This window comes from Corvus kubaryi, unplaced genomic scaffold (genome assembly GCF_017639235.1).
Source record: "Corvus kubaryi isolate FWS band 111438036 unplaced genomic scaffold, C.kubaryi_AGA036_p1.0 split2-37374, whole genome shotgun sequence".
Taxonomy (NCBI): Eukaryota; Metazoa; Chordata; class Aves; order Passeriformes; family Corvidae; genus Corvus; species Corvus kubaryi.
The window spans coordinates 2,177,220-2,189,951 of record NW_024582082.1 but is presented as its reverse complement, the minus strand read 5'-3'; the positions used below and the strand labels follow the sequence as shown (position 1 = coordinate 2,189,951).

Below are 12,732 nucleotides of genomic sequence, written 5' to 3'. Positions count from 1 at the left end.
GTATGTGCACACACACACACACAAATGATGCATTTTAATTACGCTCATAAAGGATGAGGAATGTGCATCTGGACATGACTGTGAGCCAGGAACAATGCATTCATTTCCTCACCATTGCTTTATCCCTTTTGACCTTAATTTGAATCCCTCCGAGCTGCATGGTTGCATCTGTCAGGGCGGCTGTACCTTAACCTGCTGGGACCAAAGCCTGGCGCAGGGAATCTCTGTGCCATCCATCTCTGCCCGTGGCCTGGCATTACCTGATGTTCTCCCAGTCCCTCCCTCGCTGCCCCCACCCTCCTGTGCTTGGTGCATTCAACCTGCATCTGCCCTAATTACTTCAAGCAGAGGCTGAGCACAGGCGGTGCTGTCCCTGCCCCAGTGGTGCAGCCATTGGGGTCGGCAGGGAGGCAAATGAGGTGATTCCCATTAATTCCACCTCTGTCATTTCCCTGTCTGCAGGCTGGCTGATGAGCTTGTCAGCCCTCAGATGACAGCAGGACAGAAGGGCAGGTTTTCCTAACGATGCCCAAGGAGCTTGATCTGTGTAGCATGACCATGCTATTGTAGAAGGGCTCTGACTCAGTCTGCCTTTGCATAGCTTTGCTGCAAAACTTTTCCATCCTAGATAGAGCCTGTGTCCTGCAGATCTTCCCAGACTAATCTGTTAAATCATCCCCCCCTTTCATTGAGTGTCCTTTCAGCCATTAGTCACAGTCCGAGGCGCTGCCGGCAGTTTCTATTTAGGTGGAAAGGGATTGGGGTGAAGGGGTGCTGTCTGTGGAGCGTGAGCAGAGGGTTGGTTCCTGAACCCTCTTTCTCAGGGGTGTCTGCACAGCTGTTTTTAAAAACAGTTCCAGGCAAGTACTCCCATTGCCTGAAGGCAACTGAAGATCCCAGACCTGTGTGGTGGCTTGTGAGCCTGGGTTTACAGAGACTTGATGCAATGAGGTGACCCCACAACATGACAGCATCATCTGCCTGTGACACCCACAGGAACAGCTGTCAAATTAGCCTTAGACTCTGCTCTGTGTTTCCTCTCTGTGTTTGGTCTCTTCAGCCATGCCTAAGCTCAGTGCATTTCTGCATCTGCTCTTCCCTTGCCCACCTCCTTCCCTGCTCTGCTGTCCCTCTCTCCAGAGCATCTCCTGGTTTGCATCTCCTTGGCAATGGGGAAGGACAAGGGTTGTGTCCCACCCCTTCCTGACCCGCAGAGCTGCTTTTCATCCTTGGCTGATAGCAATTAGAAGGTCCCAAACTGTAGCATCTCCCAGCCTGAGGGAAGACAATCCTGGGGTTCACCACAACCCATCCTAGGAAGAGATTCTCCCAAATCCCATGCACTTCCCAAGTGGCCATGGTTTATCCTTCCTGGTGCTGCCACAGGGATCATACCTTGTAGCATCCTTGCTCTTTCCCTGTAGCACTCGCTGCAAAGCCTGGGCAGGGATGGCTTCCTAAGGCTGGATGGACCCTGTCATTCTTCTGGCTCTTTCCAAGCAGCACATCAGTGCTGACCCTGCCAGACTGCACCAGAACAAAAGAGCGGCGCCTCTTCTCGCTCCCTTGTTATTTATTTATTTCGAGGTGAGTGGCGGGACCCTGGCGGGATCCGGGTCCCTCCTCGGGAGGCAGAGTTAGCAGAAGGTCTGCTCAGATGGTGCAGCGGGCAGATGGCTGCAGGAAACCCCCAGGGCAATGCTGACTAAAGAGCACAAACTGCTCTGGGCCGCGGCCAGGAGGAGGGAGGGATGGCCAGGGGGAGGGAAGGATGGCCAGGAGGAGGGAGGGATGCGTGGGAAAGCAGAGAGCAGTACCCAGCCCATCCGCAGTGTGCTCCCCAGCAGATTCCTGCCTTGCTAGCGGCGTGGTCCATAGCGGCGCTGGGAGGGGATGCAGGGACCATCTGGTCAGTGCTGCCGCTCTCTTTGGCAGGAGGAGCTCTGGGAGTGGTGGCTGGGGCTGCTGGTAGACCACAAGTGGCTCTGCCTGTCTTGGCTGGCTCAGCAGGAAAACCGAGCTGGAAAAGCCATGAGTGTGTCTCCCTGCTGGGAAAGGAGTGAATCATAGCAAGGATGGAAATCAGGTGATAGTTCCCTCTGGAAGCTGGGGGCTGGAGGTGACTGCATCAAGGTGAAATTGAGGGTTTGGCGTTTTTTTTCTCTGTAGCCGATTTGTGATTAATACAGCTGCTTTTATGAATTTGAATTCCTCAGTTGAACCTTACCTCCTGCATCCAGATGCTGCAATTCAGCTGTGACTGTGGTCTAACAAATGTTACCCTTGTCCACTTCGTCTTTTGTATTGGTTTCATAAGAAACCAGAGTGTGAAAACACAGCACCATCAAACCTAGATACAGCAGGTTATTCTGCAGTAAACAGGATAATCAATTGCTCAGTATCCCAGTGTCTGCTAGCATTGCATCTGTTTGAAGTATGGTTTTCAGTGAAAAGATGGCTCTGCATAATGCATAAAGCCTCTCATCTCCATCAATATACCTGGCCAACAAGGACTGAGCTGGAATTTGAACTGAGTAGGAGTTCACTCTTTTACCACCTTTTGCTGTTTTGAAGGTTAACTTTTCTTTCTTAAAATGGATTGTTCCCATACTTTTGGAAAAGACCGTATGAGGACTGGGGAAATAATAGTGGTTGAAAATGGCTAACTGAGCTGTAGGAAAATATAATTTACAAAAGGAAAAATAACTCTCCTTGCCAGTGCATTAACTCATGTCATGACTTTTTAATGGCAGTGTTATAGGTTAATCAGTGTCTGTGCTGTCCTTGTGCCTACCAGAGTTATTCACAAAGGATCATGGTCTCATTAGGTAGGACTCCCATAAAGACAATCCTTCTATAAGTGGTTTAGTATCTGTGTGCATGTGTAGAAATGTTTTGCTGTTATCGGCAGAAAAGGATATTAAAGGAACCAGAAATTAAAATACCTGCACACTGTTGAGATTCTGACTGAGGGCTTAGAGAGGAAGTATTTTCTCTTGGATTTTCCTACACTTTGGCTTTGTTAACTTGCTTTGGGGCTGAATTCAGGCACTGAGAGCTGCAAAGTGTTTCCCTTTGAAGGACCCTGCTTGCTCTTGTGGAGCAGCCAGAATGGCAATGATCGGCCTCCTCTGAGCATCACCGGGTGCTAACACAGGATTAATGTTGCATGGGCCTCTCAGTCTGCTGAGGGAACACAGCAAATGCCTGAGGTAATGCAGCGTTCCTCCTTGGAATAGAGAGGGGGAAATAGGCAAAACGACCTTTCAGCTGTGAAAGTGAATGGAAATGGGAGTGTCTGCATCTGAAAGAAGAGGCAGAGAGAGCTGGGTGAAATGCTCCCCCTGTCAGAACGGAAGGCTGAGGAATGCCATGATTTTTGTCCCTCATTTTCTGTACGTGTGTTACACACCTTTGACATACACATTCCTCTCCTCTCCTCTCCTCTCCTCTCCTCTCCTCTCCTCTCCTCTCCTCTCCTCTCCTCTCCTCCTCTTTGCTTCCCTGTAGCTCACAACTGCCCTATTCCCCAGAAGAAATGGAGTGGATGGGATAGCATAACAAAAAATCTTAGTTTCTCCTGAAGCTTCCAGACTGATGGTGGTCCCCACCATGGCAGTGCAGGGATTTCTGCCCTGCTGTCCAGGAGGTCTGGTTTCCAGAGGCCTTTGCAGCTTGAGAAGGGCTTCATACGTTAAAAAGTGGGTACTATCACCTTGGATCTCATGCATTTGAGAGAATTTGTAGCAATTCAGATATTTAATGCAGCTGTGCCTGAAACCTTCTGTGGTGGGATTTCCATGACCACAGGGATGAGTGAACACAGCCCTGAGGAGAGCTGTGCATCCTCACAAACCCTCCACCAACTGCACACCCAGAGAAGCCAAGGGAGGGTGAGTCAGGACAATCACCTCCCTCTGGTCAGCCAGGTCTCCCAGGACAGGGATGAAGTTTACACTGTCGGTGTCTCCCAGCCCTGCTCATACTCTGCCGAGAACCAGGATGCAGCACCAGGTTACATGTGACAGCGTGATTTCTGGGCTCCATCAAACTCAGATTTTGCAGAGAAATGGTAAAAAAACCCCTTGGTGTACTGTTGATCCCCAGACTCAGGCTAGGGTAAGAAGCCTTAAATGTTAAACCTCTTTGTCAGCTTGCTTTCCGTGGAACTATAGACACCTCTGAAAGTAAAAAAAAAATTGCGGGTTTGTTTTTTTTTTTTTTACTACTGCAGTCTGCTTCATAGAAGGTGTCTTAGGACAAAGAATCCATGAGATTTATAAAAACCAGTAGGAAAATCTGCCTTTGCTTAGCTTTCCCCGGGAAGGAATACTTGTCAAGTTGACAGCAGCAGAGCTGCATCTTCTTTTGAATCTTGGAAAGCAGATCACGGGCAAGACTAAAGGAAATGGTGACCATTTGGTTCCTGGAGAGAAGCCCAATTGCTTCATTAAAGGAGAGTTGTCACATGCTTGTTTCTTAAATCCTGCTAAATACCTGCTTAGCAGCATTATTGACAGGCTTTTCTCATGAACATTGAGCTGTTAAGCTGCTCCTGGTTTACAGCAAGAGGTTAAAGGATTTCTCAAAGCTCCCAATGAAAGCCTTACTAACTGGATTAACTGCTAACATGGATTTAGGCTTTGAGTCAGATTAACCCCCATTGCTCAAAGTAGGTTCTGCTTGTTCATCTTTTCTTCCCTTTGTCTTCTTTCTTCCCAGCTTTTCCCTTTTTTTATTGTAAGGAATAAGGGAAAAATAAGCCTCTGTGCTTGTGTTCGAGCAGTGGGACATTGGAGGCACCGTCTGGGCTGGGTGGTGGCCTGGCCGCATCAGACATGACCGTTTCTGTTTGGGAAACGGGAAGCTGTGATAAGAATAAGGAGAGTTATCAATTGGTCTGCAAATGTGGCTTCTGCTTGCCTTTGCTATTCTCTTCCTTAGATTTCCTCAGCAGCATGAGAATCATGATCTCTGTTTTTATAAAGTGATTTAACTATTTACACACCTGGCTGGGCAGTTAGCAGAGAAAGTACCTCAAACTGGGTAACCCATGGTCTTCATAGCACCAAAGACGTGAAGTTAATGTCATTTAGGCTGTAGTTAAATGTGTGTTTCTTCAGCATCTTAGGAGGACTGAAGCACCATCTGAGCTCCTGCCTTTGGCTGATTGTTTCTGCCATTGCACTGTTTTCTAGGCAAGCGTTTGTATTTGTAAGCAAGTTAAAGCATCTACTGCCCCATTTAGAGGCATTATCCCTCTGTGTTCCCATCCACGAGCAGTCTGGATCCCCGGTAAAGGCGTGAATTAGCAACCCCACTCATTGCTGTGCCATGGCCATGGTCCTGGGGATGGTCTGGCGAAGTGAGGGTCTGCTCCAGCCCATTTCACAGGACCTGCAGTGCAGGAATCTGTTAGCAAATGCTGAAGGATGTCAGGGGAAAGCAAACAGAGATGTAGTCTGGAAGGAGCCGAGGTGCAGCACTGTGGTTGCTCTTGCCTGACCAAACTGGCACATGAGTTGATTCCCAGCCCAGAAAAGAGATCAAGGAATGGAGCCAAGGCTTTTTCTGCTTCTCTGTCATCTGCTCGCTGCACTGCTCAGACCTCTCAATTACCTTTTCTCCCAGTGTGACCAGCGATGCCATGGCCATGTGATGTCCAGCCCACCGAGGTCACAGCCCAGTCTGGCCCACCCAGGCTGGCAAAGTGTTCCTCTGTCCCTGGGGAGGGAATCTTGTACCAGAGCCACTCAGAGTCCCCCTCAGGGTGGTGGCTTGTCCCCAGGGATTGGAGCTGTCTCATTTAGCTCTGTCTGCTGTGCTGGCTGGGATCTGAGTCCAGCTGGCTGAGGACCATGTTGCTAAACAGAGCTAAATGTAAGGAGCTCTTGCAGAGTGTTTGTACCCCACTGAATATCACCCCCGAGTCTGTCGAGCTCCTGGCAGCACCTGGGTGCAGCTGGGTCTCACAGCGTCACTGTGCTTTTCAGACAGTGCTGTTTCCAAGCTTGCTGTCTGATGATCCCAGAGGGCATTCAGGAGGTCTAGCAGTCCCCTGCCTTTCTCTGGGCCCCTTGGGGGTTTATGTACGTCTGTTCTGCTTTTTGGCCAGCTCCTCTCTCAAACTGCTGAGACTCCTGTCCTCTAAAAACCACCAGCAGGATCCAGATGACCCTGCTTTCTCATTTCCCCCCAACACTCATCATCTCCCCTGTGCACTTCTTAATCTCATGTTCTCTGAGTCCCTCCCTGCTGCCTTTATCAGCATCTAATCCATTTTATCTGAATTGCTAACCTGCTTTCTGCCTTCCCCTCCACCTTCCTCACCCCCACCAAATGTCTCTTTAATCTCCCATCGGATCCTCCCCCCTTTTCCCGGAGAGCAACTCCTCCTCCTCCTCTTTCCTCCAGCCCATCAGGCTTCTCTGCTTTCTCCCCAGTCTGCACCAACAGCCCCCCAGCTGCTCAGCATCAGCCTGTTCCTGCCTCCTCACTGCCAGGGGAATCTCTCACACATTTCCTTTACTGATTTCTTCCCACACCTCACTAAACATCCCAGAGGGAGCACCAGGTCACTCGTTTGGTGCTTTCCGTCAACAAGTGCCGATTTCTTAGAGGCAATCAGTCGCCCCAGGTGTGTGACACAGCTGATGCTGTCACCCAGAGGCCGTGTCTCCCTGCAGGACCTCTGACAAAGGTCTCAGGGGGTGACATGACCTGTCTGCCTGCTGGCACATCTTGCTGTCAGCACGTGCAAGAACGTCCCAAAACCTCTCAAACTTAGGCAGAGCCACATTTCTCTGCAGTGCTGGTGCACTTAGCTGATCACTTGGTGGTCATTCATATCCTGCCTTCCCTTTTTGGATATCTGAACTGTTATTTGTGGTATTTCTTATGGGTTGATATGTGGCATTTTACAGCACAGCTCTGTCATATCCTTTTTACATCAGATGACAAAATTAATGTTTCCTAGTGCTATGACTTGCAGCGAGATTGGCCAAAGAAAAGGAAGAGGGGGGAAATAAAATGAAAATCTATCAGAAACACCAGAAGGAAGTGGGCTGTTTATGGGGCCCGAGGGAAGGTGACCCCCTCTGATTTAGTGTGGTGATTGGAAAGGGTTATGGGTAGATGGTTTGGAATGTGGCAAGATACACCACAGCTCTTAATGCAGCCCTTTCCTGTCAGGATATGAATTCACCTGCAATGTGACAAGCATGAAAGCAGAGAAGTTGTAACATGGATCTTCCTTTTTGTTCTTACAGATACTCCAGAGCTCTTCTGAGCTCTGTGCAAGTGGAAACAACATTAAGTTTCTCCAGCTTATTCTCTCTTTTCCTTTAATTCCCTTTGAGCTAAGGGAAGCAAAACCTTTGATGCATTGATAAGACTTCGCTTCCCACTGCCTGACATTCAAATGCCCCTTCACTGCAAATGCAGGGGCTCTGTCTGGGGAAGGGCCCTGCCTTCAATTGCACAGCAGTTGGGAGACCCCCTGCCCTCCTGATCTTCTTAAGGGTCTGTTTTTGAAGAGCTCCTCATAGCAACTGTGGCGTAAAAGCACTTGAGTGTGACTAAGTATTGGCCTTGATGGATTTCCTAGGTCTAATCCCTGGCACATTATTCCAGCCTTGGCTTTATAACAAGAATGATGAATTTTAATAGCAAATCAGAGACTTTCTGGTGTCCATGTTCCCCCTTTAAAGGAGGCACCAGGCAGAGCTAAAAGCTGTGGGATCTGAAATGGGCTGTGGCCACCTCTCTGCCTTTGGAGACAGGGTGGAGTCAAGTACTGACTTGAGTCTGAGATCTCAGCCTGATGAGCCTGATCTCTCCCTGTGGGTTTGTTATGGGACACCTCCTGGCAGCCCTGTCTGTTAATAACAGACATGGAAACACAGATGAGGTGGTGTGTCAAAGCTTTGGGATTTTTCCATGTCACCTTTCACTGCTGGGGGGCCTATCATTCTCCCAGGACTCCATTGGAGTAACTTAATAATCTTCTCCCTGGAACAGGACTGACTTGCTCGTGGGGCTAATTTCCTTGTAGTCTGCTCCCCCAGTGCTGATCTACGTGAGTGCTTTGTATTAAAGCGTGCAATTTGTGATATTTCATAGTTGAGAAATGCTTGCCAGGTGTTATTGATTTGGATTTTGGCATGTAATGGCCAGGACAGCAAGCACTAATAGATGGTTCTCTCCCACCATTTTCAGCAGTCACCTTGCCTACTTCTTGCTGACATAGTTCTTACAGTAATTAATGAGCTGGCACATTCCTAGGAGCCTTGTCAATGAATTAATCTCTGCACAGAGGGAACAGCTGAACACAGGTTTCCTCCTGTTGGCTCTGGCAAACAGGGGAGATGGAGAGCCTGCAGAGAGGGGGCTGTACAAGGAGTCCCTGCTTCAACAGTGGCTGAAATTATGCATTTCGCACATATTTTTGTACATATGATTTTATCCTCTTGAGCCCTCGTGTGTCTGATTAGTGTCCAAGGTGGTTACTGTTCCTGGCAAGGGAGTGCAGCTCATAATTAACTCGATGCTACAGGAGGAGGAGAGGTTCAGCTCTGTTGGTTGTGTGAATGCATCTGTGTGGAATCATTTTGTTCAAGTAAGCAAAGGAAGGTGAGATATAGAAGGATGATCAACCCAAGCTGCTTCTTCTTGATAAACTGTGTTTCAAGATTGGTCAAATTCCAGGACTGAGGCTGGAAGTGAAACAATGAGGGACAACAGTACCTTCCTGAGGGGCTGCAGACACAGGCTTTATCCCACTGGAGGAAATGTCCATAAAGGCAGTGAAGGAACATTCCCTTCACCCTCCCAAGCACAGATTGTAGGGACCCCATGGCCTTGCACTGCCATTCTTCTCTTCTGAATCTCATTATGCTCAGAGGCTGAGTGAATTTGAAAGATCCTGTCCAGGCAGCTCCTGACTAGCTGTCCCCAAGGGCCACCTGTCGCAGCTGACCTGCTGCTCCCCTTCTGCAATGTTTTATTAAACACTGGGCAAAGCCACTTCGTGAATTATCACTAAGGGTTGGGGAAAGAGGAATGGGTGGTGGTCCCTGAAGTTGTTGCTGGTGTAAATGAGGCAGAAAACATGAATGTAAAGAATTTGTGGCTAAAACCACTGAGCTCTGCCGTGACACTTTATTGGGGTCTGAGTCACCATTGCCTTCCTTGAGCCATCTCCTGGTAAGTGGGTCAGTGGATCATTACACATCCTGTTAAGTGTTCAGGAGTTACTCCTGAAGAAGAGGAGAAATCTCTCCTCCTCCAGTGTGATGCTCCTAAAGGAGAAGGTTTGGCACTTCTGCAGTAGAAGTGGAAATGACTCTATAATGTGGGCCAGGGCAAGCCCAAGGTTTGATTTGCTGAAATGTCCAGCATAGGGTCTTTGGCTGTGAATCACCTGGGCAGAAGGATGTTTAAATTTTGAGTTTAGGAGCTGTTCCTTGGTTTAGACAGAGTATTAGGACAATAACCCAGCTGCACAGCCAGTGTTGTATTAGAAGTCCCAGGGCTGCTGGTATTAATCCCAGCACTGGTCTAAAGTAACTCATGCCTCTGTTAGGAAAGAAAATTATATGTTTGCTTGAGGGACAAGGTGATCCATGAGAACTAAGAAATGAATGTTTCCTTCGGGTGTTTAGGAGTGAGACATAGAATTTATCATCTGGTTTAGTACTTGCTTGCTTTTCCCCCTCTAGTTGCTAGCCCTAGCCAGCCATGGGGAGAACTCTTAAGGTTATGGCAGATCTCTGTTTATTTGATTGTCCAAGAGATTGTAAAATGGCCTAAACTAAAGTCAAGCCCATCCACAGGTAATGAGGGAATTGACTTCCAGATAGAAACTGGCTACAATTCTGCAGCAAAGCCACTGACTAAGCTCTTAGAGACAGGTTGGGTTCTATCTTGTGGGATACTGGCTCTCCCCTGGACTGTGCATGTTTTGCTTTCACTGTCACCAAAGACATCTCAGTGATGAAAACAAAAGAAAAGTAACATGAGTGGGTTTTTATAAAAATGTATTTCCCATTTTGGTCGAAAAGGGACCCCCCTCAGGCCTCTACTCTTCTAAAATCATCCAGGTGCATCAGAGTGTTTCCAAACAAATTTGTCATCATTTCAGGGGCTGACTGCCTGTAGGAACAGGGAGAGCAGTGATTGGGTGCTACCCCTTGGATGTACAGATCTGTTTGACCCACCCCCAACCCATGGCACCAAAAGGACTTTCACAGTGTTTCTTCAGCTTCAGTGGATTACACTGAGCTGGATTCTGCACTGGTATTTCAGCGGTACTTTTATCAGTGTAGAATTACAGTAAAATGTCAGCTGGAAGGGCACAGGAATACTGCACTCACACCTAGGGACATTTTCATGGTCAGTGGTGCAGCTAACACACACGTGTCCCATCCAGCACAGATACAGTGGCTGTCTTGCTCTGTTGAACTGCTAAACTATTTTTTGGTTCACATAAGTGCTCTGAAACTGCAATGATAAACAGACCAGAAGTTTCTACAGAGATCTGAAATATTTACCTACCACTGCCTTCATACTGCGTAACCCCTAGAGGTTTATGGTAAGTTGCTCTCGTTTGTGACCCCTAAGAAAGAGGTAGAGACATCCAAATTTAATGGCTGAATGAAGTTCCTTTAAAGTGTTTGCACACATGTCCTTTAATGCTTCTCACATTGTGAGAAGCTGTGGATGCCTCATCCCTGGAAGTGTTCAGGGGTTTTGAACAACCTGGTGTAGTGGAACATGGCCCTGCCCATGGCAGGGGAGGAAATGAAATGAAATTTAAGGTCCCTTCCAACCCAAACCATTCTGTGATTCTGTCTCAGCATATTCACAGCTCAGGGTGTTCTCAGCTGATGGCAGGGTGTTTGTCAGCTAATTTAGATGGTGACACCATTCAGTGGCAAGAGAGAGGCTCCCTCTCTGGTGTTTCCAGAGCAAAACTGAGCTGAGAGGTGTCTCAGATCTTTCAGGTAAAACTTCCCACAAAGATCTGTCGTGTTGCTGTGAATTAACAAACCAAGATCCATCTTGGTTGGATGGAAGGGAGAGGATGGAAACTTGCCAAGAAAATTCAATGTGAACCAATAAAAAAATGTTCTGGCAGCCCTTATGTTAGAAGTCACATTGTGTGGCACTTATATTAAATCTGGCTTTTGCTTTACGGTAGGCTGTAGCTGGTGGCTCCAGTTGTGTCACACAGAACAGAGTTCCAGTGCTTATTTTTGGTTACACACCCTAAAGTGTTTTCTTTCTAAGTCTTCTAACATCTTCTGTTTTAATTGTGCAGATTGTCCCAAACTGCTTTCTCAAATGCCAGGTTAGAAACAAAAGTGCCAAATGTGGTTTTTTATGTTTTTGACCATGTCTGTGTTGTATCATCTCATTCATCTTTCTGATTTCTCTTCAGTAGCCATTATCTTTGTAGCCTTTTTCCATGGAGAAAAATCTCAATTATCTTTACAATCCTGTTTGAAATTGTGTTCATTTTCCACCATTGCCTCTTGGGTTCATGGCACAGATCTGATCACAGCACTCACCAAGGAAATTACTTGTGGTTTCCCTCATGCACAGCACATTGGCATGTTCTGTTTCCCAATATTTTGACTCTGAAGCAGAAGTTTGACACATCTGCTCAAAACATCTGTGGTGTTTAGAGTGTTTGATCATGCTGAGCTGATTGAAATGACCTTTGTTTTCTCAGGCTTTCTTCCTCTCACCAAATGTTGCAGTGAGTTTAGATCCTTTCAGGCAAACTACCCCAACTCTTGCCATTGTCTACAGCAAACATCATCTGAAGCTGTGCTGACCACCTCACTCATATTTGGCAGTCTTATTGAAATGGTGTCCTTGCAAGTCCTGTTAAATTTTCTGTTTCGCTGTTCATTTTTTTGTCTCATTATTCATTGTTTTCCAGCCAGAAGCTCAGAGGTATCTCCAAACCTTGCACTGACCATGCGGCTTGTATGGGCCTCTTCTCCCTTGAAGGCCGACCATAGGAAATCCAGGCAAACCCGTGTGGCTCTTTGCCTCCCTCAAGTGACTGGCACAAACCCTGACCTCTGTGCAGCTGTAACACCCTCCTCCGACTCAGACCCTCAGGTGTGCTGTTCACCTAGAAGGAACTCATCTCTATTTTTACTCTTGTTTCTTTGGGAACATAGATCTGCAGATTTTTAGATAGAGGCTTTTTCTTTGTCCAGGCACATCAGGATGAGAGAATGATGGCCTCAGACTCTCCTCTGACATTGCTGCTCCAGACCCAGCCTTTTCCAAGACATCATTGCTAGCCCATCTGACTTTCTAGCATCTGAAAAATCCCACATTTAAACTTTACTGCCACATCTGATTCAATAGCTGAGGTGGTGAGGGCAGACCTTGCTGTACTGGGCTTGGGGGAAGTGAAAGTGCTGTGCTGCTTCCAGCTCACCTGCAGTGAGGCACTGGGTCATCTCCTAGGCTTGGCAGTTTCTGCCCAGAGCTCATGACACGTTGTTACTAAAGCTGTGCTGGGGACATCAGAGCCAAGGTTGCTTCAAGAGAGCTCAACTCAAGCTCAGGACGTTGCAGAATTGTCCTTTGGTTCCTTTGTCATATATACCTGTCTTTTTTTCACTGTGTCCTTTAGCTATCCGTATCCTTTTTCCAAAGTCACCAGACAGCTCCAGTCAGGGCAGTGGCACGTGAATAAGCAGCATGAGG

The 12,732-nt window shown here is 47.5% G+C and overlaps 1 long non-coding RNA gene across 2 annotated transcripts in view; it reads left to right on the top strand.

The window, feature by feature from the left end:
- Positions 1 to 12,732, top strand: part of LOC121658157 — a 171,170-nt gene that overhangs the window by 117,647 nt on the left and 40,791 nt on the right. The gene's annotated exons all lie outside the window — the stretch shown is intronic.